The sequence below is a fragment of the Sebastes umbrosus genome, chromosome 11, assembly GCF_015220745.1.
Source record: "Sebastes umbrosus isolate fSebUmb1 chromosome 11, fSebUmb1.pri, whole genome shotgun sequence".
NCBI lineage: Eukaryota > Metazoa > Chordata > Actinopteri > Perciformes > Sebastidae > Sebastes > Sebastes umbrosus.
Genome location: NC_051279.1, coordinates 27,366,360 through 27,389,808, shown reverse-complemented (window position 1 = coordinate 27,389,808; position 23,449 = coordinate 27,366,360). Strand labels below are relative to the sequence as shown.

At 41.3% G+C, this 23,449-nt stretch overlaps 1 protein-coding gene across 1 annotated transcript in view; it reads left to right on the top strand.

The window, feature by feature from the left end:
- Positions 1-2,045: 2,045 nt before the first annotated feature.
- ldlrad4b (low density lipoprotein receptor class A domain containing 4b) overlaps positions 2,046-23,449 on the top strand; it is a 220,495-nt gene continuing 199,091 nt past the window's right edge. Inside the window, exon 1 of the mRNA XM_037783658.1 lies at positions 2,046-2,260. The gene's annotated coding sequence lies outside the window, so the exon portion shown is untranslated. The remainder of the gene's footprint in view (positions 2,261-23,449) is intronic.

Genomic DNA, 23,449 nt, shown 5'->3' with positions numbered 1-23,449 from the left:
AATAATAATAAAATACAATATAGATAAATAAATTGCAATGAAATAAAAATTCACACAGAGATAAAAACTTTTTTTAAAAGAAGAATATTTGACATTTAAAAGTAGTGATAGATTTAGCAGCCCTAATCTCAGCAGCTAAATTGTTCCAGAGACTGGGGGCCCGGACAAAAGCCTGATAGCCCACCAGTCGGGCTCTGGGAACGCTCAGAGGGCCACTATCAGCTAATCTAGGGTGACTGACCACATCCCAACAAAACAAATGTAGGATAAAGAGTATGTTTGAGTGGGACAATGTGGGACACGTTACGAAGTCTTTGTTGTACCTGCATTTTCTTTGTGGTAATTTCCATTATAAATTGAACTCTAAATCCATCCATTCTAAATCTGCTTTGTGACTTTGTGGTGAATCGCAAGTTTCTCCGTTGTCCGTAGTAAAGACGGTGACAGGTGAACCTGTATTTTACCCACATGTGTGCAGTTTGATGGACATTGAACACCGCCTTGTGATGACAGCCTTCCCTGCTTTCTTCACAGCCATCGGATAAAAGCCAGATTTTAGAAAAGCATCTGTCCTGCAGCGGTTTGACTCTTGAAAACTTGAGCCAATCAAAATGAAAGACATTGTCTCAATATGTCGGGACAAGAGATAAAAAATGCTGTGCAGTCCCACATAAAGAGGGACACCTGGTCAGGGGTGTGCAACCTGCATCTCCGGAGCAACGTGCGGCTCTTTAGCTCCTCTCCAGTGGCTCCCCGTGGATTTTTAAAAATGGAAATAAATAACTGTTTCTTTGTTTACATTTTCATTTTTATTTATCATTTTTGTAGGTCTATGGTACGACCACATTGAGGGAAAAAAATAAAATAAATAACTTTACGAGAAAAAAAGCCGTTATATTATGAGAATAAAGTCATAGGTTTACGAGAAAAAAAAGTTGTAATATTATGAGAATTAAGTCATAAGTTTAAGAGAAAAAAGTTGTAGTATTATGAGAAGAAAGTCATAATATTATAAAGTAGTAATTTTACGTTTTATTTTCTTTTTTTCTCGTAAAGTTCTGACTTTATTCTCGTAATATTACGACTTTATTCTTGTAATATTACTGTTTATTTGACTCGTAAAGTAATGACCTTATTCTCGTAATATTACGTCTTTTTTCTCGTAAAGTTATGACTTTATTCTAGTAATATTACGACTTTTTTTCTCGTAAAGTTATGACTTTATTCTCGTAATATCATGACTTTTTTATCGTAAAGCTATGACTTTATTCTTGTAATATTACGACTTTTTTTTTCTTGTAAAGTAATTTCTTCATTCTCGTAATAAGACTTTTTTTCTCGTAAAGCTATGACTTTATGTTCGTAATATTACGACTTTTTTTCTCATAAAGTTATGACTTTATTCTCGTAATATTACGACTTTTTTTCTTGTAAAGTTATGACTTTATTCTCGTAATATTACGACTTTTTTTCTTGTAAAGTTATGACTTTATTCTCGTAATATTAAGACTTTTTTTCTTGTAAAGTTATGACTTTATTCTCGTAATATTAAGACTTTTTTTCTTGTAAAGTTATGACTTTATGTTCGTAATATTAAGACTTTTTTTCTTGTAAAGTTATGACTTTGTTCTCGTAATATTACAACTTTTTTTTCTTGTTAAGTTATGACTTTATTTGCGTAATATTACAACTTCTTTTCTCATAGTTTGGCCTTAATACTCCGTCGTAATTTTTTGCCGTAGTCTAGGGAGGAAATGGTACCCTCTTAATCGTAACACTGATTAAGCATAACGCTTTTTACCATTTGTACTCTTCACCCTAAACACTTAAGACCTGTTTCACAGTGACACACAGAAACAACACTTCAGTTTGAATCATGTTAAAATAAGATGAGATAATCCTGCACATCCAGCACTGGGGATGCTGCTGCACATCTGGTCCTCCTGACCTCTGACCCTCTGACCCTCTGACCCTGAGAAAAGGTGTAGAGGTGTCCCACCTTCAGATCAGTCTGCTCTACTGCTATACGTAAAGAGACCTGCAGGTGTCGCCAAAGCTTCACCGCCATCCTCCCCATCCTCCTCCTCAGCAGCAGCAGCCTGGCTGTCAGCAGCATGTAGTGTACAGCAGGGCAGCTGAGCTTTATTTTGCTTCCCACACTGGAAACCTCTGTAGTGCAGTTGGACTTGACGTCTAGCAGCAACACGACATCTCAGACTTTAAGCAGGCAGACTCGGCGGCTTAGTGACTGCGTTCACAGGTAGGGAAGCCTGCGACGTTTGTTTTCTGACTTATTTCTGGTGTGTTTTGATGCATAATGCTGTAGTCGTAGCTCTGGTTCTGCTAGCTGCTGTGGCTGCTCCGGCTGTCCGGTGTGAGGCTCTGACTTTGGGCTAGTTGCTGAGGAGAGTTGAGGCTGCTGCTTTCCAAGCTGCGCCAGACACCACAAGCTAAGCTAACACGGCTAAGTTAGCAGCTAGCATCCCATCTCTCATCTCCCATCTCTCCATCCATCCAGCGGGGCCACAGCAGCAGCAGCAGTCTGTCTGTCTGTCCATGTCAGGTCGACTCACCCACTGACCTCCCTGCTAACCGGACCAGGTATTATTACCCTGACAGACACACAGACAGACAGAGGTGTGTGTCTGTCTGGTGTGTGTGTCGTCAGCTCTGTGTGATTAGATGAACAAGCTAGCTGGGAGGCTATAGATGAGGAGTCTGATACTCTGAGCTGTCACTCATGTTCAGGCCAGAGGGCTAGTATAAGACACCAAGGTGCACATGATGAGGAGGAGGAGGAGGAGGGGTCACCAAGTAGCTTCATCTGCCACGAGTTGGTGCAGGACTGTTAAACACTGTAGGACCACAGTGAGTGAACATCCACACACATCCTGTCACCAGTTTAAGAAGTGACACTTTTAGTAAATCCCCCTACACCTCCCTCACTACAGAGATCCTGAGAGTAACACATAGACCTGTGCTTCTCTTTTTTTATGAGGGTACAGGTGGTCTTTAGGGGAGATAGCAGGTCAACAGTAGATGTCACATAGAAGTGGTGTACATCATCTGAAAGCTGGGAACCTGAAGATTAATTTGAGATACAGCTAAAATAAATAGTGAAAGTGATGGTCATCCCCATGCTCTGTTATGTCTCATAAGTTGTTGTAGTAATTTTTGGGTTCATTTGTGACACAGATTTGGTGCTACATTAAACCTTTTTTTACCACTGGAGAATTGATAACAAATGATCAATAATCCCTCCAAAATACCACATTAAGACACCGAGACCTTGAGGACCATCATAGAAAAAGCCAAGCTGTGATTTGGTATCAAAAACTTTTGACATTTTGAGATTTCTGCAAGGATTGCAATTTTTGGCGAGCACTTCTGTTGTGTAAATTGCTCAGTAACCCCCTTATTGTCATTCTAGCTAGGAAAGCCATCCATCCTCTGAATGCTCTAGGTCTCTAGTTTGTGACTGTAAAGTTTCATGAGGCTGTGATTATCCTAGAGGTCACCACAGGTCATTTTATACAGAGAGGTCAAGTTTCAAAAAATGGTCTTAATACAATGAAATGGCTATTATGGAGACTAACATCATCACACATGAATACAGTTGGGCTCATTGGATCCACAAGAGTCTCAGCTTTACAGTGATACACAATTTATGCTATTCCAAGACTGTTTAGGGACCCCAGTATGCAGAAATATTCAAATATACCATTTTAGAATAGGCGAAAAGAACACATTTATACTGCATGAAAAAGACTGCATGTGATTATCATAAAGTGGGCATGTCTGTAAAGGGGAGACTCGTGGGTACCCACAGAACCCATTTTCATTCACATATCTTGAAGTCAGAGGTCAAGGGACCCCAAAATTTAGTGTAACTTCGTAGCGTTATTTAGTGATCTTTTCGACAAGCTAGCAGGACATGGTTGGTATTAATTGAGTCCTTAGGTTTTCTAGTTTCATATGATACCAGTATCATCGGCAGGAAAGAATACAGAATAATTCGCCCCTCTGGCATAAACTAATATTCATCAGTTTTTATTCATTAATTCATTAATTTTTTGCCCCTGCTTGATTATTTCTTTCTTTTAGTACTCTCAATTTCTCTCTCCGTTTCCAATGGGCTTTACGCTGCATCGAACAAAGCCCAACTTCGGGCGCTGGGCGTTGTGATGTGTGGCAAGTTCAGCACAAACTTCATTGTGTCACGGCTCTCTTTTGCCAGGAAGAAATATTTAGTGTAGCTGTATTGTCGTCCAGGTGGAAACAGTAAGGCTTATACACTCTGTACGGTGCCAGAAACAGGTTGTGATAACGAAAAAAAGAAAAAGAGGTGTGAAAAAATGTCTGGGGAAATAAGGGAGAATTGTGACCCTGGGTGGAAAGCGGGAGAGGTCAATGAAAAACGGGAGTCTCCCGGGAAAATCGGGAGGGTTAACAAGTATGCATTTTGCAGACCCATGAGCCAAAGTTTTAAACTGACAGGTTCTCAAACTTTTTTGGGGCCAGGGACCTCTTAACTAGGTCCCACATCCCACATATTGAGACGATGTTCCACATATTTCATTGGCTCTAGTTTTCAAAAGTCAAACTACTGCAAGACAGACGCCCTTATAGCATTGGGTTTAAATCTGAAATATTGCCAAATAGGCGCTTTTGCTTTTCAATTTGACACCAAAACCATCCTCTGCCCGTGACTGAAATCAGACACTTTCATTTTCAGTTTGTAGCATCTGTCCTCCGATTGTATGTATTGATAACACGGCGCTGATACGCGAAAATGAACTAAATGAGTTTTATTTCTTTAAAAAAAAGCAATACGACGGTGGGGGCGGTGGGTAAGTAATGTAATCGTGTATGCCTGACCATCATGTAACACCGATAACACCGACTACCGCGGCAAGCCTAGGTGGTAATGGACACAATATGCTTGTTTTATTGGCGCAAATGGTCCCCATCTGTAAATATATACTTTTTAATGATACAGCACAATTTTATAATTTATAGCAAATAATTTCGCAGACCCCCTGACAGCGTGCCTCGGACCCCACTTTGAGAAACACTGTTATAAAGCATGAATCTATATGTGATGCTGTACAGTGGCCAAGCACTGGTCTCTCTGACTTTCCACTGTATGCCGGCCCACTGATCAGGTTTACATTAATTTGATTACTGAGTTGAAAGTCTGGCAGGGAGAGTGTAGTGTATGCTAAGTGTGTTTTGTTCCTTGCCTGGCTGGTTGATCTGTACATTAGCCCCCCTCCCTGCCTGCCATGCTTCTGCTTGTCCTAGAGGTTTCAGTCAGGGACCTATAGATGACGTAGAGTTCTCCAAGCTTAGCGTTGTTTATCGTTGTTTTTCAGTTCTGCTCCCTGTCTCTGTTTACCTGCCTGTGACCCCCGCACACTCTCTCTCAAGTTCCATTTGCATCTTTCCTCCCTTTCTGTCTCATTTACACATTATTTTCTCTATTTGTGACACAAACCCAACCCAGAGCTTATTGTTGTTTGGATGCTGGTGTCAGAGCCATCGGCTGCGTGGCGGTAGAGTTGTGCAGGAAGCTGCTTGTGTACCTGTTTCCTCCGTCGGGCTGCTGCTGCTGCTGCTGCAGCGCCGCCGAGGTGAGCTGTGCAGGTAAAGCTTGTGATGTTGGGTTCAATAACAGGACGCCTGTGAATAATGATGATAATGCATGTGCATGTAAAAGTATGGAGACAGGTAGATTTTGCCAACATGTCAGGGTGCCATACTGTTTAAGACTTAGAGGAATTAAAGTATTAAGAGATAAGGCTGATGTGTGCTTTAAGTGCCAATCATCTATCTGTTGACCCTTTTCTATACATTATTGCTGGTAGTGTTTTGACAGGCAGTACAGCCCTTGGCATTTATTTTTTAACAGTGTTAAAAAAAATAGGCTTTAAAGTTCCCTCACCTTGATAATTCATTATATAAAAAACGTATTGTAATGGAACAGAGAATGTTTTCTAAGTGAGTTTCTTACTTGCAAAGTTATTGTTAAGTCACAATAAAAGAATACATTTGAATATTTACAATTAGTTCTAGAGACCATAACTTCTTCTACATGGATTTTCTAAACTTAAAGGGCCAGTGTGTAACATTTAGGGGGATCTATTGGCAGAAATGCTAGAATATAGAAAGAATATGATATTAATATGTATGTTTTCTTTTGTGTATAATGACCTAAAAATAAGAGTTGTTGTGTTTTTGTTACCTTAGAATGAGCCGTTTATATCTACATTAGGGTTGCGTCCGAAATTCCATACTAACATGCTATTCAGTACGCTAAAACAGTATGTGAGATATTTTAGTATGTCCGAAACCTTAGTATGAAACCAATAGTATGCAAATTACATACTATTTGCGGTGAAATATTACAATATGCAAAGCTGGACACTACGGCAGCATAAATATCCCAAAATGCAATGCGATAGCGACAACGTAACAGACGCTGGCGGGCAGCTCTGTAACATCATTAATGCTTCAATTTAACTGTAAGTAAGTACGATTTCACTTGGCTAGGCGTAATATGTATTTTGAATTAATTCCGACTTTGATTCTCACAAACTGTCGTTTTGGTCACGTGAGGTTGACACGGGTTACCACGGTTACACGTCTCCAACCGGCAAGGAGGCTTTCAGGAAATGAAGACGTAAATTCCCGCTCAGTGCTTCCGAAAAGATACATACCACTGTCTATTTACACAAGTACACATATTGAGTATGTAGTGCATAGTATGCGATTTTGGTCGAAGTCAGGGAGCAGGTCCACTTCACGGAGCCGGCCGCCATCTTTCAACAGTAGCCCAAAACGGACAAAACAAACCCTGACTCTAGATAGGGACATTCGCGTCTGCACATTTTTGCGTCGGCCTTCACGCTTGACACACGGGAGAAGTTTAATTTACTTGCAAATTGCAACCTCACCAGTAGATGTCGCCAAATCCTACACACTGCACCTTTCAAGGTACCCTGTGGAGCTCTTTTCACCACTAACAGCGCTATGGAGTAGGGATGTGACGGTGAGGAATTTTTCCCGTTAATAAACTTGTGACAACACCGGTGTCACCGATTACACCAGACATTTTACAAGAAAAGATGACGGTCAATATGAGTAGCGTGCTTACTTTGATCTTTACCGTCGGGTGGCTGTGTGTCTGACCTCTCCGGTCGAGCTTTCGCTGCGGGGCCGCAGGTTTCCATCCGGCGCTGCTCCGCCACGCACACCCACTGTGACTGCTCCGTCCTCTGCACAGCGATTACCTCTTTAACATTATGGTTCCCTTATAGCATTGGGTTTAAATCTGAAATATTGCCTAATTGGCACTTTTGCTTTTCGCTTCGACACCAAATCCTCCGCCATCCTCTTGTCTTTCAACTCTCTCTCATCCCGTGTGCGTGAGATCTGACTCCTGCTCCTCTGAGCTGAGACTCTGTACGTAGCAGACACTTTCACTTTCAGTTTGTAGCATCCGTCGTCCGACTATGTATTGATAACACAACACTGATACGCCAAAATGAACTAAATGGGTTTTAGTTCTATAAAAAAAAAGCAAACCAACGGTGGGCAAGTAATGTAATCAGTGAGTGCATGACCACCGTGTAACACTGGTAACACCGACTACAGCGGCAAGCCTACTTTGGGACTTCTTATCCATGACAACATGGGCCTGAAATTACTACAGTTTATTTCATGTCTTGAAATACATATGTTGCAAAAATGCAAAACAACTTGAATACTAAATGCAAGATAGATATAATGTGGATACAAACAGTAGTTAATAGAGGACATAGTCCATGTAATTATGTAAATATCTTATAAAAACTGTAACCATAGAGCAGATTTCACCGGCAACTCCGGGACTGCAGTCTCTTGTTTAATTCAACCTTTATTTAAACGCACAGAGGGCGAGCTTTCCCTTTTTTAAGGTCAGCTCTGTGCGCAGGCTAAACTGCAAAAGATGGAGTCTATTAATATACAAGTGAATGAAAAGCATCAAGTCATGAAATAATAAGTAAGTGGGGAAGTTGAGGAGAAAAGTCAGCGAGCAGACTGCGCTGCGTATTATTAGCTCCTGTAATGTGTTCTCGTCTACCAGGTTGTGTCTCCTTCACACAGTTCACTGTACAAGTGCTTCTCAGAGCCAGACGTCTGTGTCCATCTGTCTGTTTGTGTTTTTGTCTGCCTCTTGTTCAAGTGTGTGTGGCTATAACGGACTGTCAATCCATGTGTGTGTGTGTGTGTGTGTGTACAGCGAGCACGCATGTGTGTGTGTGTTTCACCCTTTGCCAATTAGCGGCTTCTCACCTCCCGAGGCGAGAAGGCCGAGTGTGTGTTAGACAGAGGGGGGAGACTTGACGGGGCTTGTCTGCCGCTGACGGCTCAGCCTTAACCTGAACTCTCACACTATACTTCTCTCTCACACACACACACACACACACACACACACTTCAGTCTGACTGAGCACTGAACTCCACACACACACATGCAGGACCTGAGCTCCAGCCAGTTGTTGATAATACAGCCTTGTCTGTCTCTGAGCTCATGTGACACGCCAAAACGCGACAGTATTGTGTCGGTGGAGCGAATGGCGCAAGACGGGCAACGACGAGTGCCAGCCCGCACCAGAGTGTGTGTGTCTGCCTTTGTCTGGGGTTGTGTGTGTCTTTGTATGTGCAAAATATCTGTTATTGTGTGCCTGCAGTAATGTGAAAAGTGTGTGTGTGTGTGTGTGACTGGTGCAGAAACTCAATACATCTTATTCAGAGTTTGTTCAACTTTTCCACCCTGGAGCTGTTTTCTTTATTTAATCATCCAAAATTGATTGTTCATGCTGCTGTATAATTAATCAAGAAAAGTTCATTATATTTATGCTACTAGCTCAGTTTTCTGAGTCTAATCTTCTCGACAACAACTTGAGAAGGTTTTTGGAAAAACAGCTTGATACCAAAATTTCTTTTAAGTAATTTGGCAATCCATAAAAAAAAAAATAAAAGAAAATCGATGTTTGAGATGCAGCATATCCTTTGAAAAGCACTACAAGCAAGCTTTCCACATTCTGGCCAAAGAAAGGAAAACATTCTTAACATTTCTATTTCAATTTCAAATATTTTTAACATTTCTTGTCGGGCGCCTCGCTGAGTTCTGACTGAATACATCCAAAATGTTGTGCTAGTCAAATGGCAGATCAAAGTGCTGCGTTGAAAACCCCTCTGAGGAGAGCTGTGATTTTATTTTTGACCCCAGTTGGCACACCACGAGAAGTTGATCAAAGAACTCATTTTCCAAAACACGCTATATTCTTCTGTACTTACTTGCACAAATCCTATGTGTGAAAGTTAATCTCACTCATTCACTGAACACAGAGCTTTTCACAGATATTTCTGTTCAGGTTTTCAGGACTGCAGCTTGCTCGACGCAGCAATCCTGGGTCTCTCTAGTGGAGGTTTCATAGTTTGTGCAAATAGTTGCTAGATTTAAGCATATTGATATCACTTAGATGATTTTTTTCTTTTCTGTAGAGAGATATTGCAGAGTGGATCCATCATCCGTCACACTGTTTATAATTCCAGCCCCTCTAAATAGTGGAGACAGTAGGCTTATAAGAACACCAGAATAATTAATGCCAGATACCAATGCTGGTGTGATACGTGTATAGAGTATTTGTTTTGATTAGGGCTGTCAATGGATTCAAATATTTAATTGTGATTAATCGCATGATTGTCCATGATTAATCACGATTAATCGCACATTTTTTTCTGTTCAAAATGTACCTTAAAGGGAGATTTTTCAAGTATTTAATGCTCTAATAAACGTGGGGGTGGGCAAATATGCTTCTTTATGAAAATATATGTATATATTTATTATTGGAAATCAATTAACACAAAACAATGACAAATATTGTCCAGAAACCCTCACAGGTACTGCATTTGGCAGCAAAAATATGCTAAAATCATAACATGACAAACTGCAGTCCAACAGGCAACAACAGTTGTCAGTGTGTCAGTGTGCTGACTTGACTATGACTTGCCCCAAAAATGCATGTGATTATCATAAAGTGGGCATGTCTGTAAAGGGGAGACTCGTGGGTACCCATAGAACCCATTTTCATTCACATATCTTGAGGTCAGAGGTCAAGGAACCCCTTTGAAACGGCCATGCCAGTTTTTCCTCGCCAAAAAGTTAGTGCAAGTTCGGAGCGTCATTTAGCCTCTTTCACGACAAGCTATGACATGGTTGGTACCAATGGATTCCTTGATTTTTCTAGTTTAATATGATGCCAGTATCTTCAGTCTAGCTTTAAAACTGAGCCCGCTACAATCTAAGCAATCAATCGCAAGTTGCGTTAATGCGTTAAATTGATTAGTGGCGTTAAAACAAATTTGCGTTAACGCGTTAACTTTGACAGCCTTAATAAACTGGGGGAAAAAGTTTGGAAAATTATGTTTAGTCGATTATTTCTCTGTTGTTACAACGCTAATTGGCATTGTATTTTACATCGTTGGAAAGCCTGTTTATTTACCTTCACAATGATGTCCAACTTGTAAAGATCATGCATTTGTGGGATGAGCAGCACAGCTGATTATGTGGGTAGCGTCCAAGAAAAATTTGCCAAAATGCTCTGCCAATGGTAAACAGTGTATTCTCCTGTTGGTATTGACTCTTGTTTTGAGTTGTTTGGTGGACTGGATGATTGATCTCTCCATCAGTAACAAGGAACAAACAAGACATATTGGCAATTTTACACTTTATTCATTTAATACACCGTCAGGAGCCTCAGTAGCGGTGGAAGATCCATACGCAGCCACAACAGCCTGGCACCTCCTCCTCATGCTGGTCACCAACCTGGTCACACGTTGCTGTGGGATGGCGTTCCATTCCTCAACCAGGATTCGTTGCAGGTCAGCCAGCGTGGTTGTGTTGGTCACTCTAACACGTACGGCACCTCCAAGCTGATCCCACAAGGGTTGAATTGGGTTGAGGTGTGGACTCTTGGCAGGCCGTTCCATTCTCTCTACTCCCACATTGTGGAGGTAGTCTGTGATAACCCTGGCTCTGTGGGGGTGAGAGTTGTTTCTTGGAGGATGAAGTTAGGTCCCAGATTGTGGAGATATGGGATCGCCACTGGCTGCAGAATCTCATCTCGATATCTCCCTGCATTGAGATGGCCTTCAATGATGACAATCCTTGTTTTGCCAGTGAGGGAGATGCCGCCCCACACCATGACACTGCCCCCACCAAAAGCTGTTACTCCATCGGTGCAACAATCAGCATAGCGTTCTCCGCGTTGTCTCCATACTTTGACCCTGCCATCCAACTTTCGCAGACAGAACCTGGACTCATCACTGAACATGACATTCCCCCACATGTTCAGGTTCCATTGTCTGTGTTGTCGACACCAGCGCAAACGGGCCTGGCGGTGAAGGGCAGTCATTGCAGGCTTCCTGGTAGCCTTATGAGCTCTGAGATTGGCTGTGTGCATTCTGTTCCTGACCGTCTGATCAGAGATCTGTATGCCATAACGTCCTGCAAACCTTGCCTGCAAATCTCTAGAAGACTGCCTACGGTTCTTCAGTGCTGTAAGGATGATGAACCGGTCTTCCTGGGGGGTTGTCTTCCTGGGACGCCCACTTCGCGGTCTGTCTTTTACATCACCGGTTTCACGGAACTTGGCCTTTAGTTTGGAGATGGTACCAGGGCTGACTCCAAATAATGCTGCAACTTGGTTTTGCGGAACACCAGCTTCAACTTGCCCTATCGCCCGGGCCTTATCCAGATAAGATAAACGTGGCATGTCGATGCTTGGAGCAGACACCAAATGATCACTTTAGTAGGTCGCAGCACCTAGCAGGCCCCATGCACACAGGTGCTGTCAATCAGGCACCTGATTGGCAGCACCTGGAGCTCAAAACAAGAGTCAATACCAACAGGAGAATACACTGTTTACCATTGGCAGAGCATTTTGGCAAATTTTTCTTGGGCGCTACCCACATAATCAACTGTGCTGCTCATCCCACAAATGCATTATCTTGACAAGTTGGATATCATTGTGAAGGTAAATAAACAGGCTTTCCAACGATGTAAAATACAATGCCAGTTAGCATTGTAACAACAGAGAAATAATTGACCAAACACAAGTTTCCGAACTTTTTTTCCCCAGTTTATTTACATAACTTAGATGATTTTTCTTTTTCTTTTCTTTAAAGAAATATTGCAGGGTGGATCCATCATCCGTCATACTGCTTACATTTCCAGCCCCTCTCAATAGTAGAGACAGTAGAGAACACCAGAATAATTAATGCCAGATACCAATGCTGGTGTGATACGTGTATAGAGTATTTGTTTAGATGGTAAAATATTGCTTAATTTGATTCCTTGTACAACTTATTTTATGAAAAGCTATTTTTTTTTTACTTTACAATTATGTTTGCAAATGTTGTCTAAACTCAAGCAGCCATACAATAACTATGCCTAAAGTCTAAATCTGCTAAATTAGAGGAGAGGAGTTTAAGAAGTGGAATTTAGTGGGGTTTTTTTTTCTTTTTTAATACTCAGAAAATGTGTTGGTGGCTAATCAAAAATATTTCAGTATTTCTAAAACCCTGGCTATACTCTTCCATAAGCAAAGTGTTTTTTTTTTGGTGCTACAGTGACTATTTGTTTCTCTCTTTTACTGTAGGTCATATTCTGATATAATCTGAGGGGATTAATATGTCTCACCTATACATTTATCATGTTCAGTAATACACTAACTGGCCCATGGGGGGAGCTGCATTGTATGTTTTGACATGCATCACATGCAGCATCCCAGATACCAATAATTGGATTCTCACAGAAGCTGGGGTAAATTATATATCTCATTTCGTTCTGGGATTTCAAATGACACTGACTGAGGCAAATGCTACAGCTATAGGTCGAAAAGGAGGTGACACTTTTGTTAATATTTGGTTGTGATGGGGGGCTGCATCATTCATGAAGGAAGACGTGTTTGCTGTTGCTGTTTTTACGATGGTTATCATGAATAAAACACAGATCTTTTCCCACCAGGAGTCATTCCCCTCCTGTCATTTATCTTGCCTTTTGCTTCGTTGGGAACCCACATGCCAGATCTCACAGCCCTCAAGCTTTAGAGAAGAGAAACTGCCCAGCATTTGGCTAATGGCTCCACAGTTCCCACACTGATTAGGAAGCAGTCCACAAACTGCGGCATTAAGTCGTTGATTAAGTAGTTAAGAAGCCCTTGAAACAACCAAAAAGTGCTGGAGACAGCGATTTGATATTGTTTTACTATTTAAGCGAGTTTCACAGAGGACATTTAAACAGTTTTGTCAAACAGTATTCACTTATTGCTGGAGTGTTTTTAATAAAGTTCGTCCTTGTTTGCATAGCTGCATTTAACCACAAAGCCTAAGTAGCGATTTAATAATTCAGTTAAGTCCCTGCATGGGAGAAAAGACTGGAGCACAGAGTCTTTTCACATTGAAGCTGTTGCCCCAAAAACCTCCACTTCTTAGGTTTTTCCATTTGACGCAAATTAAAGATTTACATGCTCTTTTATGCATAGCGCTGCAGACTATGAATCTCATTGAAAGAAAGTATAGTTTCAACAATAACATCTTGTCAGTGGGGAAAACGAGCGTCGTCGATTCCTGAATAATGAGAAATACATTCATCTGACAGATGTTTCTCAGTAGGTTCAGCCAATTAGACTGTTGTCAGGCTATTTAATAGGTGTTGTCAGTCGCTATAAGCCCCATAGATGTGGGTCAGTAGGGTTAGGGTTAGGGTTACACAAAACACAGGGCTTTCACTCAGGAGACCGGAGTTTACATCATGTGTGAAACCAACAATGTTTAGTTATCTTTGAGTTTGTAGTTATTTTAACCCAAAACACATGTTTTCCCCTAAACTTAACTCTATGGTTTTACTGCATAAACCTAAAGAAGTTGTAGATTTATTGCCAAAACCTAAAGAAGTTGTAGTTTTATTTACCTAAACCTAAAGAAGTTGTAGTTTTATTGCCTAAACCTAAAGAAGTTGTGGTTTTCTTTACCTAAACCTAACGAAGTTGTAGTTTTATTGCCTAAACCTAAAGAAGTTGTGGTTTTCTTTACCTAAACCTAAAGAAGTTGTAGTTTTATTGCCTAAACCTAAATAAGTGGTATTTTTATTGCCTAAACCTAAAGAGGTTGTAGTTTTATTGCCTAAACCTAACTGGGTTTTTTTGCCTAAATCTAAAGAAATTGTAGTTTTGTTGCCTAAACCTAAATAAGTTGTAGTTTTTTTACCTAAACCTAAAGGAGTTGTAGTTTTATTGCCTAAACCTAAAGAAGTTTTGGTTTTCTTTACCTAAACCTAAAGAAGTTGTAGTTTTATTGCCTAAACCTAAAGAAGTTGTGGTTTTCTTTACCTAAACCTAAATAAGTTGTAGTTTTATTGCCTAAACCTAAAGAAGTGGTAGTTTTATTGTCTAAACCTAAATAGGGTGTAGTTTTATTGCCTAAACCTAACTGTTTTTTTTTGCCTAAATCTAAAGAAATTGTAGTTTTATTGCCTAAACCTAAAGAAGTTGTAGTTTTATTTAAGAAACCTTTTTGTTTGTGTTCAAAGGGTGACGTTTCATTCAGTTTTACATGTTAGAACGTGTTGCCTCTAAGTTTCACTTTTACAACATAGTAGGTGTAGTAGGCCCATACTGACCCACATCTATGGTGCTTATAGCGACTGATAACACCTATTTATTGGCAACAGTCAAATTGGGTGGTAGTGTGTCTGTGAGGTGGACATAGTAGCTTCCAGAGGAACGCTGTACTGAGTGCTGCTCTGCTCTTGTGTGGTTATTCAATATACTGGCTACAGAGGCTGTTAACATGAACCACAAAGATTTAACACACACACTCCTGATCTGTGTGTGCTTATCTGAGAGTGTGTATCATTCTACAGCTGCAGAGTGTGTATTCATCCATGCTTCCGTCTGTGTCAGTAGTGTGTGTGTGTGTGTGTGTGTGTGTGTGTGCCTAAAATAGCCGAGGTGTTAGTGCTCTTGTTCTCATGGTGCTAGTCTGAGACGTCTTCGGCCTGCCTTTGTCTAGGCGCTGTGTTGTCGAGCAGACCTCTCGCTAAAGGCTGAGATGTTAGCAGGCTGTGGTCTCTGCATTATTGATGCAGACTGTGACTGGGCTCTGCAGGCCATAGGCTACGACTTATAAAAATCTGAAGGTGGAATGAACTCCGGCTGAACTCATGGGGAATTTAGCGGTAGACGGTAGAGACGGTGCCTCTCCGGCTCCAGTCTAGCAGAGAGGTTTCTGAAAAACCAGGAGCTGAGAGACGACCTGATTCTGGTGACATGACAAGTTTACCACCAGTGCGTTTTAATGAGCCCGGGTCCCAGGGTGAGACTCAGATGATTAAATTTGGCTCATGGGCCGGAAAAGTTGAAGACAGTCTGCCTTAGATAGGGGCTGAACTGCACTTGGTTTATTTAAGTGGATACAAGGACTGCATAAAACGATTTCTCACTAATGAATGCTGTAAAAGGATATATTAAATATGTTAACTTCACTCACCAGGTGGACCTGGAGGAATATTTTAATCAATAGCTTAATCATGTTATCATCATCAATACAGTAAGGTATAAGCCGTTTTTCTGACACACCAGAATAAGCATGCGAAGCAATGAGGTTGTCTAGTTATGATAAAATGATACCATATAGTTCAACATACAGAAAAGACTGCATAGCAAAGACTTAAATTTGGATATATGCTTCTCTGTCAACGTGTATATTCATGTTGTGAATCCATTATACTGAACCAATTGTATTTGCATGCTCTCATTTCTGACAAAAGTCCTTTTCAGAGACGGGAAACAAAACATTTCTGCCTTCATTTATCTCTTAAACTGATGGCTTTGTGGCATTCAGACTTGGGCGTCTTTTACATTAAAGGGACTCAATGTACTGTAAGAATCAGAAATTGCTTGTTAACAGTGACACCTGTGGCCGTTAAGTTAACGACAGTCAGAGTCCTGTTGCTCGTGCTCGTGCTCGCACAACGTAGACGAGCGAGCGTCGGTAAAAAAAGGTGAGGCGATTGACCGGCATCATGTTGATTAACGTTAGCAACATTAGCAGCTAAAACCACAGTATTACTAACTATTATACATGCTTGGCAGTAATGTTAGCTTACCTGTCCAATAAAAGTTTTGTGGCCTTGGCGTCCGTTTTTTTTACCAAACGAAGGTCGCTCCATGAATGGATGTTGATCCTAGTGTTACCTTTCCTGCTTCAGCCTTTTGTCCGTGGTCAGAAGGAACAGGGGAGACACCGTAGTTTTGGTCTCCTGGGCCGGAGTCGATAACGTTACTCGCTCCGGAGTTAACCCCCGTCACTCCACTCAGCAGCAGGGAAACAAGACACGGGAAACCTCTGTTGGTCTTGAGGAGCTACAGCATTTATTTCTGCACAAACTTCCACTGTACATTTACTTGATATTTTCGCTTACCGCTCGCTCTCTCTTGCTACTACGTGCACACATACTCCCACAACACTAGTTTTCCCCAACGTTGGACACATTCCTGTTTTGCAAGGGCTTACTTTGTATATTTGTTTTGCTTCCGTGGAGTTTGTATTGGAGTCTGAGTAGTGGTGGAGGCTGGTCGTTTGTTGGTGTTAGTGGACTTTATTTGTAACCAAAGGTTAGATATGGCTAAGGCACTTGCGAGCGCGCGTGACGTCGCATCCGTTGGATTTTCCCGGGTTTGTCCCATTAAAAACAGTCTACAGGTTGATAAAGGAAACCCAGAAAGTCATGGAAGGTCTAATTTTTTAGGTTAGGTTACAATCTGTTCAGACATTGGCAATAAAAAAAAACAATTATTATGTAAAAACTTACATGCAGTCCCTTTAATGTTCTTTACAGCTTTATTGAGAAATAAAGAGGACAGAAGATAAGTTTCCTCACAGACTGCATCACTGATTTTAAAGCTTTTTTTGACTTTCAAGCCTTAATTAATGACCATTGTGAGCAAGAGGGCCTGCTCGCCCCCCACTTCTGATAATGAATCCACTAATACATTTCTGCATTAATTTAATCATTAACGTTATTAGAGAGCGCATAATTGTGCTGCTTTATAATATCCCACAGCGCACAAATGACAAGATGACGTTTTATTTTTGGGGGGGTTTAATTCCTACATGCTGTATGTGAAGCCTTTTGCTTGATGTCCATTCATTTAATCGCACAGTTGAATGAAATGTAAAACTATAGGGAGTGACTGTCGGTCTGATTATGGTTGTATGAGGGTTTATTTAATCTCAGTTGGAGGGGAAATAGTTGTTATAGAATCATCTGATCTGAGAAGAATCTCTCCCACAACTTAAGATTGGCTCTTTCACAGTCTTCCGTGGTTTATTAAACTGAATTTATTTTCTTTGTGCATAAGAGATGAAGATTGAGATGATACATTTATTACATTGATCTCTTAAGTCTCTCTCTCTCTGCATGTCACCTTGTGCTGTTGCAGCCTTTATGTTTATCTGATGGTTTACAGATCAGACTTGTGCTGTATGATAGAAATGATATAGAAATGTTACAGGTCCGACCTATTAAGATTGCTGTGGTGACTTTTACGTAAAAGTAACATGTTTTCGTAAAGGGGCTAAAGACAGACAATGGGAAGGTTTGCATAGGACATGGCTTTGCTGTCTAGATCACATTAGCATACCTACTGAAAAGGTGATTGCAACATTATTGTGTGTGTGTAGGCGAAATAATCATAGTTTTTTTAAATTGATTTTTTGATGCCAGAATCGATATATTTGCTTAATTTGAGTATGTGGAGGTAGAAGGAAGTTACCGCTTTTACTGTTGTAGTCTGAGTAGCATGACGTCATATCTGTTCCGTATCCGTCAACCAAAACAAACCAGCCAAACCTAGAAAGTAGAAAAAGTTGGAGGGTCTGCGTGGATACGACCTGCACCCTCCCATTTTAAATCCAAAGTGGTAAACACTACACATCCAGCAAAGTATGGAAACACTTTGGGTTTCACACATTGCAGGAAAAGCAGAGCTAGATATCACGACTAAAGCTGTGTGCTAACTCTGTCATGGACAGGAAATGTTATCGTATTGCGGTAACGTGCGGGCAAGGCAGGCGTCACTCTCATCTCCTTGGTTGAATCGGCCGACGCTACAACTGTAGAGCACCCATATACTGACATTTATGTTAAATGCATTCAAACGGCCCCGATGGAGCTGACCATGGATGTGTAAAGAGAACAGAGCTGACGGGAGAAATAGCAACGACCTTGGAGAAGTTAGAGGAAGTATACACGTGTGACTACGTCCGGTTTTCACAACAAGGTGTTAACAAATGGAACTGTATATACAAAATACATGTATGGAAATAAGATTGATTGGATTATATTCACCAGAAGTATAAAACATTACATGTCCCTTATAAATTAAAAAGAAAGTACCACTAATTTGTGAGGGAAATGTCTTTATTCTTTGATTTTTGGGTTGCTGCAAAAAAAATAATAATAAATATTTCCTGACAATGACTGATATATTTGACTTCAGGACATCTCTGACTACATACATGATGAAAATCAAACATTTTTTCTATGTTAATTTGGATATTTTCAAAAGCAAAAAGTCCCTAGAAGTGTATGATTCAACTTTTTCCCATGGTCTAGTGTTAAAAAAGTTAACAAAAATCGGAATAAATCGCAATATCGAATCGTAATACTTGTAGAATCGCAGTACTTAAAAATATGTATCAAATCAGCAGTCAAATATCGTGATAGTATCTAATCAGGAGATAGGTTAATTGTCCCAGCCCTAGTTACTTTAGATACTTGACACTTGTAGTTCACCACCACATCTGTCTTTATCTGATGTCATGTGAACTACTTGTCACATTTGTCGACAGTTAGAATCATCTGCTTTGTGTGACTTATTCGAGGTGCTGAGGTGCAGTTTGTTTCCTCCAGAGAAAAGCTTTTTGGCAGAACTTTTCTTTAACTTTTTTTTAACCACAAAATTGTCGAAGAACTTACTGCCTTTTAAAGAAAAATAAAAGAGGTGATTTGGTTGGTCATGAGTGATTGCCAGGCCAGCCATTACCGAACCTATTATAATGTATAATCCAACCTGGTGTCCAACCGTGCTGCAGGTTCTCTGCACAAAATACCCTCAAATCAGTTGGCATGCCTTGTGTGTTCACTCCGTGCCTCTGACTGGGCTTTTTACAAGACCATTGGATTATTTATGTATTCAGACATTTATTATTTATATATGTAAGTACTTGAATAGTGTTTAATGCAGGCTCTGAAAAGTAAGTCTTAGAAATGTTCTTAGATTTTTCATACAGATCCTACAAATCTGAACTCTGATAAGATGCGTTTTACTTATTTGATTTGAGGTCTTATATTTATTTAATTCCAGCTGGGCATTAAGAAGTTCTTTGACTTGAAGAAACTTGCAGACACTCTGAAAATGGTACTGCTGATGCCACATAAATGCAAATTAGCAGATGACGTCCCCTTGCCCTCAGGACTGGAGCAACATTTTTAAATCAGGAGAAAATCTGCTGGTTGGCGTTCTGTAATGAATCCCACACCCTTTTTTTTAATAAAGGATATAATATTAGAAAAATACCCTATTCTGTTTTGCTCATCCCGAACACTGTGTTGACTTGTCATAAGAAGCCGAGCGGTTATAGATACCAACACATGTGTTTCCTTGAGTCTGCTGCTGCAAAGATGCTGCCTTTTCCACTGGAAATCATTTGAATTTGTCTCCTGTCAGACTCCTTCTCTTCGCTTCCAAAGCCCTCCATAACCAATGCCTCCTCCTGACACACCGACCCTCTCCACTGCTACACTCCCTCTCCCAACCTCCATGCTTCTAACACCTCTTGTCCATCATCCAGGATCAAGCACCGGACCCGCGGTGACCTTTCCATAGCCAGCCCTCCCCTCTGGACCACACTCCCCCAACACATGCCACCTCACTATGTTTAAAAAGTCTCCTAAAACTCACCATTTCACACTTGGTGTGTTCGAGTGCAATTTTTTGGCCAGGACGAAGGTGACGTGAGGCGACTCAAAGGTCTGCCTTCTTCCCTTTTCTACCCCGAGGTTCAACTGAGTGGTTACGGTATATTTCCATCAGCTTATTTCAAATCGTAGCCTTCTGCCAGCGGAGAATTGAGTATATGTAATTCATATTATTACAGTGACTACAAATACTAAATAAGAATATATTTTAAAGGACTTTGACTGTGACATGAAATTATCACCAACAGTGGCATGAACATTAGCAGCACTAGCTGTTGAATCTATTTTTCACACACTTTAGTTTGCTCTGGAGGCAAAAATACCCTACCTGTTACCAGGCAGCTGTACTAAATGAAGTGTGTGTTTTTGTCTGCTAATGGTATGTAATGAGTCAGTCGGTGTGGGTTAGTGTAGGCTGATGTACTGTAGGCTCAGGTAGGATTGCGTGTGTGTGTTAATGTGAGATAACATGGTAGCTGTGGGCTGACGGACGCTGCTGGAGGTTAGTTTGGGTTATGGGTTGATGTGGAGGAGGCATAGCCTCAGAGTCACTGCCAACACCTTCAAGGAAGTTTCCCTGGCTCTGAATCCACAGCTTTAATTGCTGGGAGTCTTTGTGAATACCAAGAGACAGCACTAACTCATTCCCTTTCTTCCAGTCTCTCACCCTGTCTCTCGCTCTCTCCTTCTTTTCATGTCCCCTTTTCCTTTCTTGCCCTATCAAAGAGTCCGGGCGTGTTTACATCCTTAACTTGGTGGTAGCAGGGGGGTTGTTCGCTGAGCAGCACTCTGAAGTCATTATGACGGCGTATTGGAGGAGATTCACATTTCCAGGCAGCCTTTTGTGTTGTTGGCTGAATTGTTCTTTTGCCTCATCAGCCAGCAGTCCACTCATTGAAGTCCTTAAAGAGGTGTATTTCCTGTGAGTAGTCCTCTCTTTAACCTAAGAGACCAGCTTGCATGATTTAATGCATTGAACTTGACGCTTAGGGGCCGTGCACAAACCGCGTCTAAAAACACGTGGAAAACGGCAGCTATGCGCTTCGGAGGTTGCGCTCCTGTCGCGCCTGCCGTTACTAAGCAACCAAAACCTGCCTGCTACGATGACGATGATGATGAAGTTACTGTAATTTAGCGGGAAGCCTCACTGACTGAACTAAACACAATCAAAACAAAGATAAATGGATTTCCAGCACCGTAAAACGAGACGGGGGTCCATTTTTCAAGATGGGTTGGGTGGGTTGCCTACATCACCACAGACCCCCCCTGACACACTAATGACAGTCCGCCCCGCTTGACAGTCAAGCCAGGAGCCCTGTCCCTCCCCACAGGGAGACAGGGTGCAGCGAGCACTGAGTTCTACGGCCCCGAGAAGTGGCGAGGTCCAGGTGAGGGTTGCTGTGAAGCTCACGGCCGGAGCGCGAGCCACCTTCACCACCGGCCTTTTCCAAGCTGACCATTTCAAATGCGCCCGACGAGGGCCAGTAAGCGCCGGGGAGAGGTCCCACGAGTTGATCCTCCCACACCGAGCAACCGTCCCTGACCCCCCGAGTTGCATCCCCCGGGCAGACTGCGTGGAGCCCACTAGTAAAACTACAAATTGTTGATTCTACATTTCTATTTGAGTACAAGCTAAACACATTAGATATAAGTTAATTAATTTAATTAATGAGATGTAGAGTTGTTGGTAGGTTTTATTTTTTTCACTTTGGATCATACTTGCCAACCTTTAGACCTTAAACAAGGGAGGATGGTTTGGGCTTCAGAGACTTTGTTTCCTGCATTCTGGTGTCTTTAAAAGAGTGAAAATAACAAAATAATAAGTACACTGCAACAGCATTTTTATGTTAAACTTTTGATTTTACCTTTAACTCGCAGAAAAGAAAAACTGAATAATTCGCCCCTCTGGTGTGAACTTGCCGTGTGAATCTCTGATATAAATTAATATTCATCCGTTTATTTTTTTACCCCGCTTGAGCATTTCTTTCTCTTAGTACTCTCCATTTCTGTCTCCTTCTTTCACTCACTGAAGGCCCTTTCATACACAATGCGACAACGGAAACAGTGCGCTCTGAAACCAGTCATTTCCAACGGATTGCGCCGCGCCACGACAGCTTTTTGTTTCATCGAGCAAAGCCCAACTTTGGACGCTGCATGCTGTGGCGAGCGCAGCTCAAACGCTGGGAAACGACAGTTGTTGTAGCTCTATTATCTATCTATCTATCTATCTATCTATTTATCTATCTATCTATCTATCTATCTATCTATCTATCTATCTATCTAATGAATAGATATAACATTGACATCAATTTTCTCATCTCACTCTTGGATAGAAAGCAAATAAATAAACTTCCCGAAACGTTTAACTATTTCTTTAATAATCTATGCATATGTATGTATTGTATGCATTCCTGTTCACATATGGAGGATTGAATGGAAACTCTCTACATCCAGCAGAGACTCACTGTGTTAGACCTGAAAATAATGGCGCAAACTTACTACAGTACTGGAGAAACATCTATTCTTTAGCAGGAATCTTATCACCTCTGCATTGTGTGTGTGTGTGTGTGTGTGTGTGTGTGTGTGTGTGTGTGTGTGTGTGTGTGTGTGTGTGTGTGTGTGTGTGTGTGTGTGTGTGTGTGTGTGTGTGTGTGTGTGTGTGTGTGTGTGTGTGTGTGTGTGTGTGTGTGTGTGTGTGTGTGAGAGAGAGATGACACTGGTTTGTGCAGAGCACTGCAGTCTTGTCTTGCCAACTGTTCTGAAGTTGGCACCTGGCCAACTGTGACAGGACTTTCTGGGGCGTCAAGTCGAACACCCCGCACACACACACACACACACACACACACACACACTAACACACACTCTCACATTCAGACACATGAGGTGATGGAAATGCCATAAATCTGTCAGTGAGGCTGAGATGAGCTTAGTGCCACCAGGGGGGTGTGTGCTCTTCAGCGACGTGTGCACTATAAAATCCCATGGACTATAAAAGCCGATCTGTCGCGTGGAACTGTGTGTGTGTACGTCTCTGTCTGCACATACAACAAGTTCTAGAAATATCCTTCACACGCGCACACTCACACTCTCCATCTGACTTTCTGTCTTTGTTTTGCAGTTTTTCTATCTTATCTTTCTGTTTAGCTCTGTCTGACTCTCTCCGTCTCTGTAGCCGGGTTTCCATCCAAGTATTATTATGTAAATCATGATATATCAAATTGTAACAGCTGATAGGAAATGGCAAATTTCCTCAAAGTTTTTTTGCTGATAAAGGTATCCTGATAAACTGCAGCATTGTTAAACTTGTTGAGTAAGTAAAGACGTAGCGTTTCGGAAATTTTAGAACAGGTCTCTG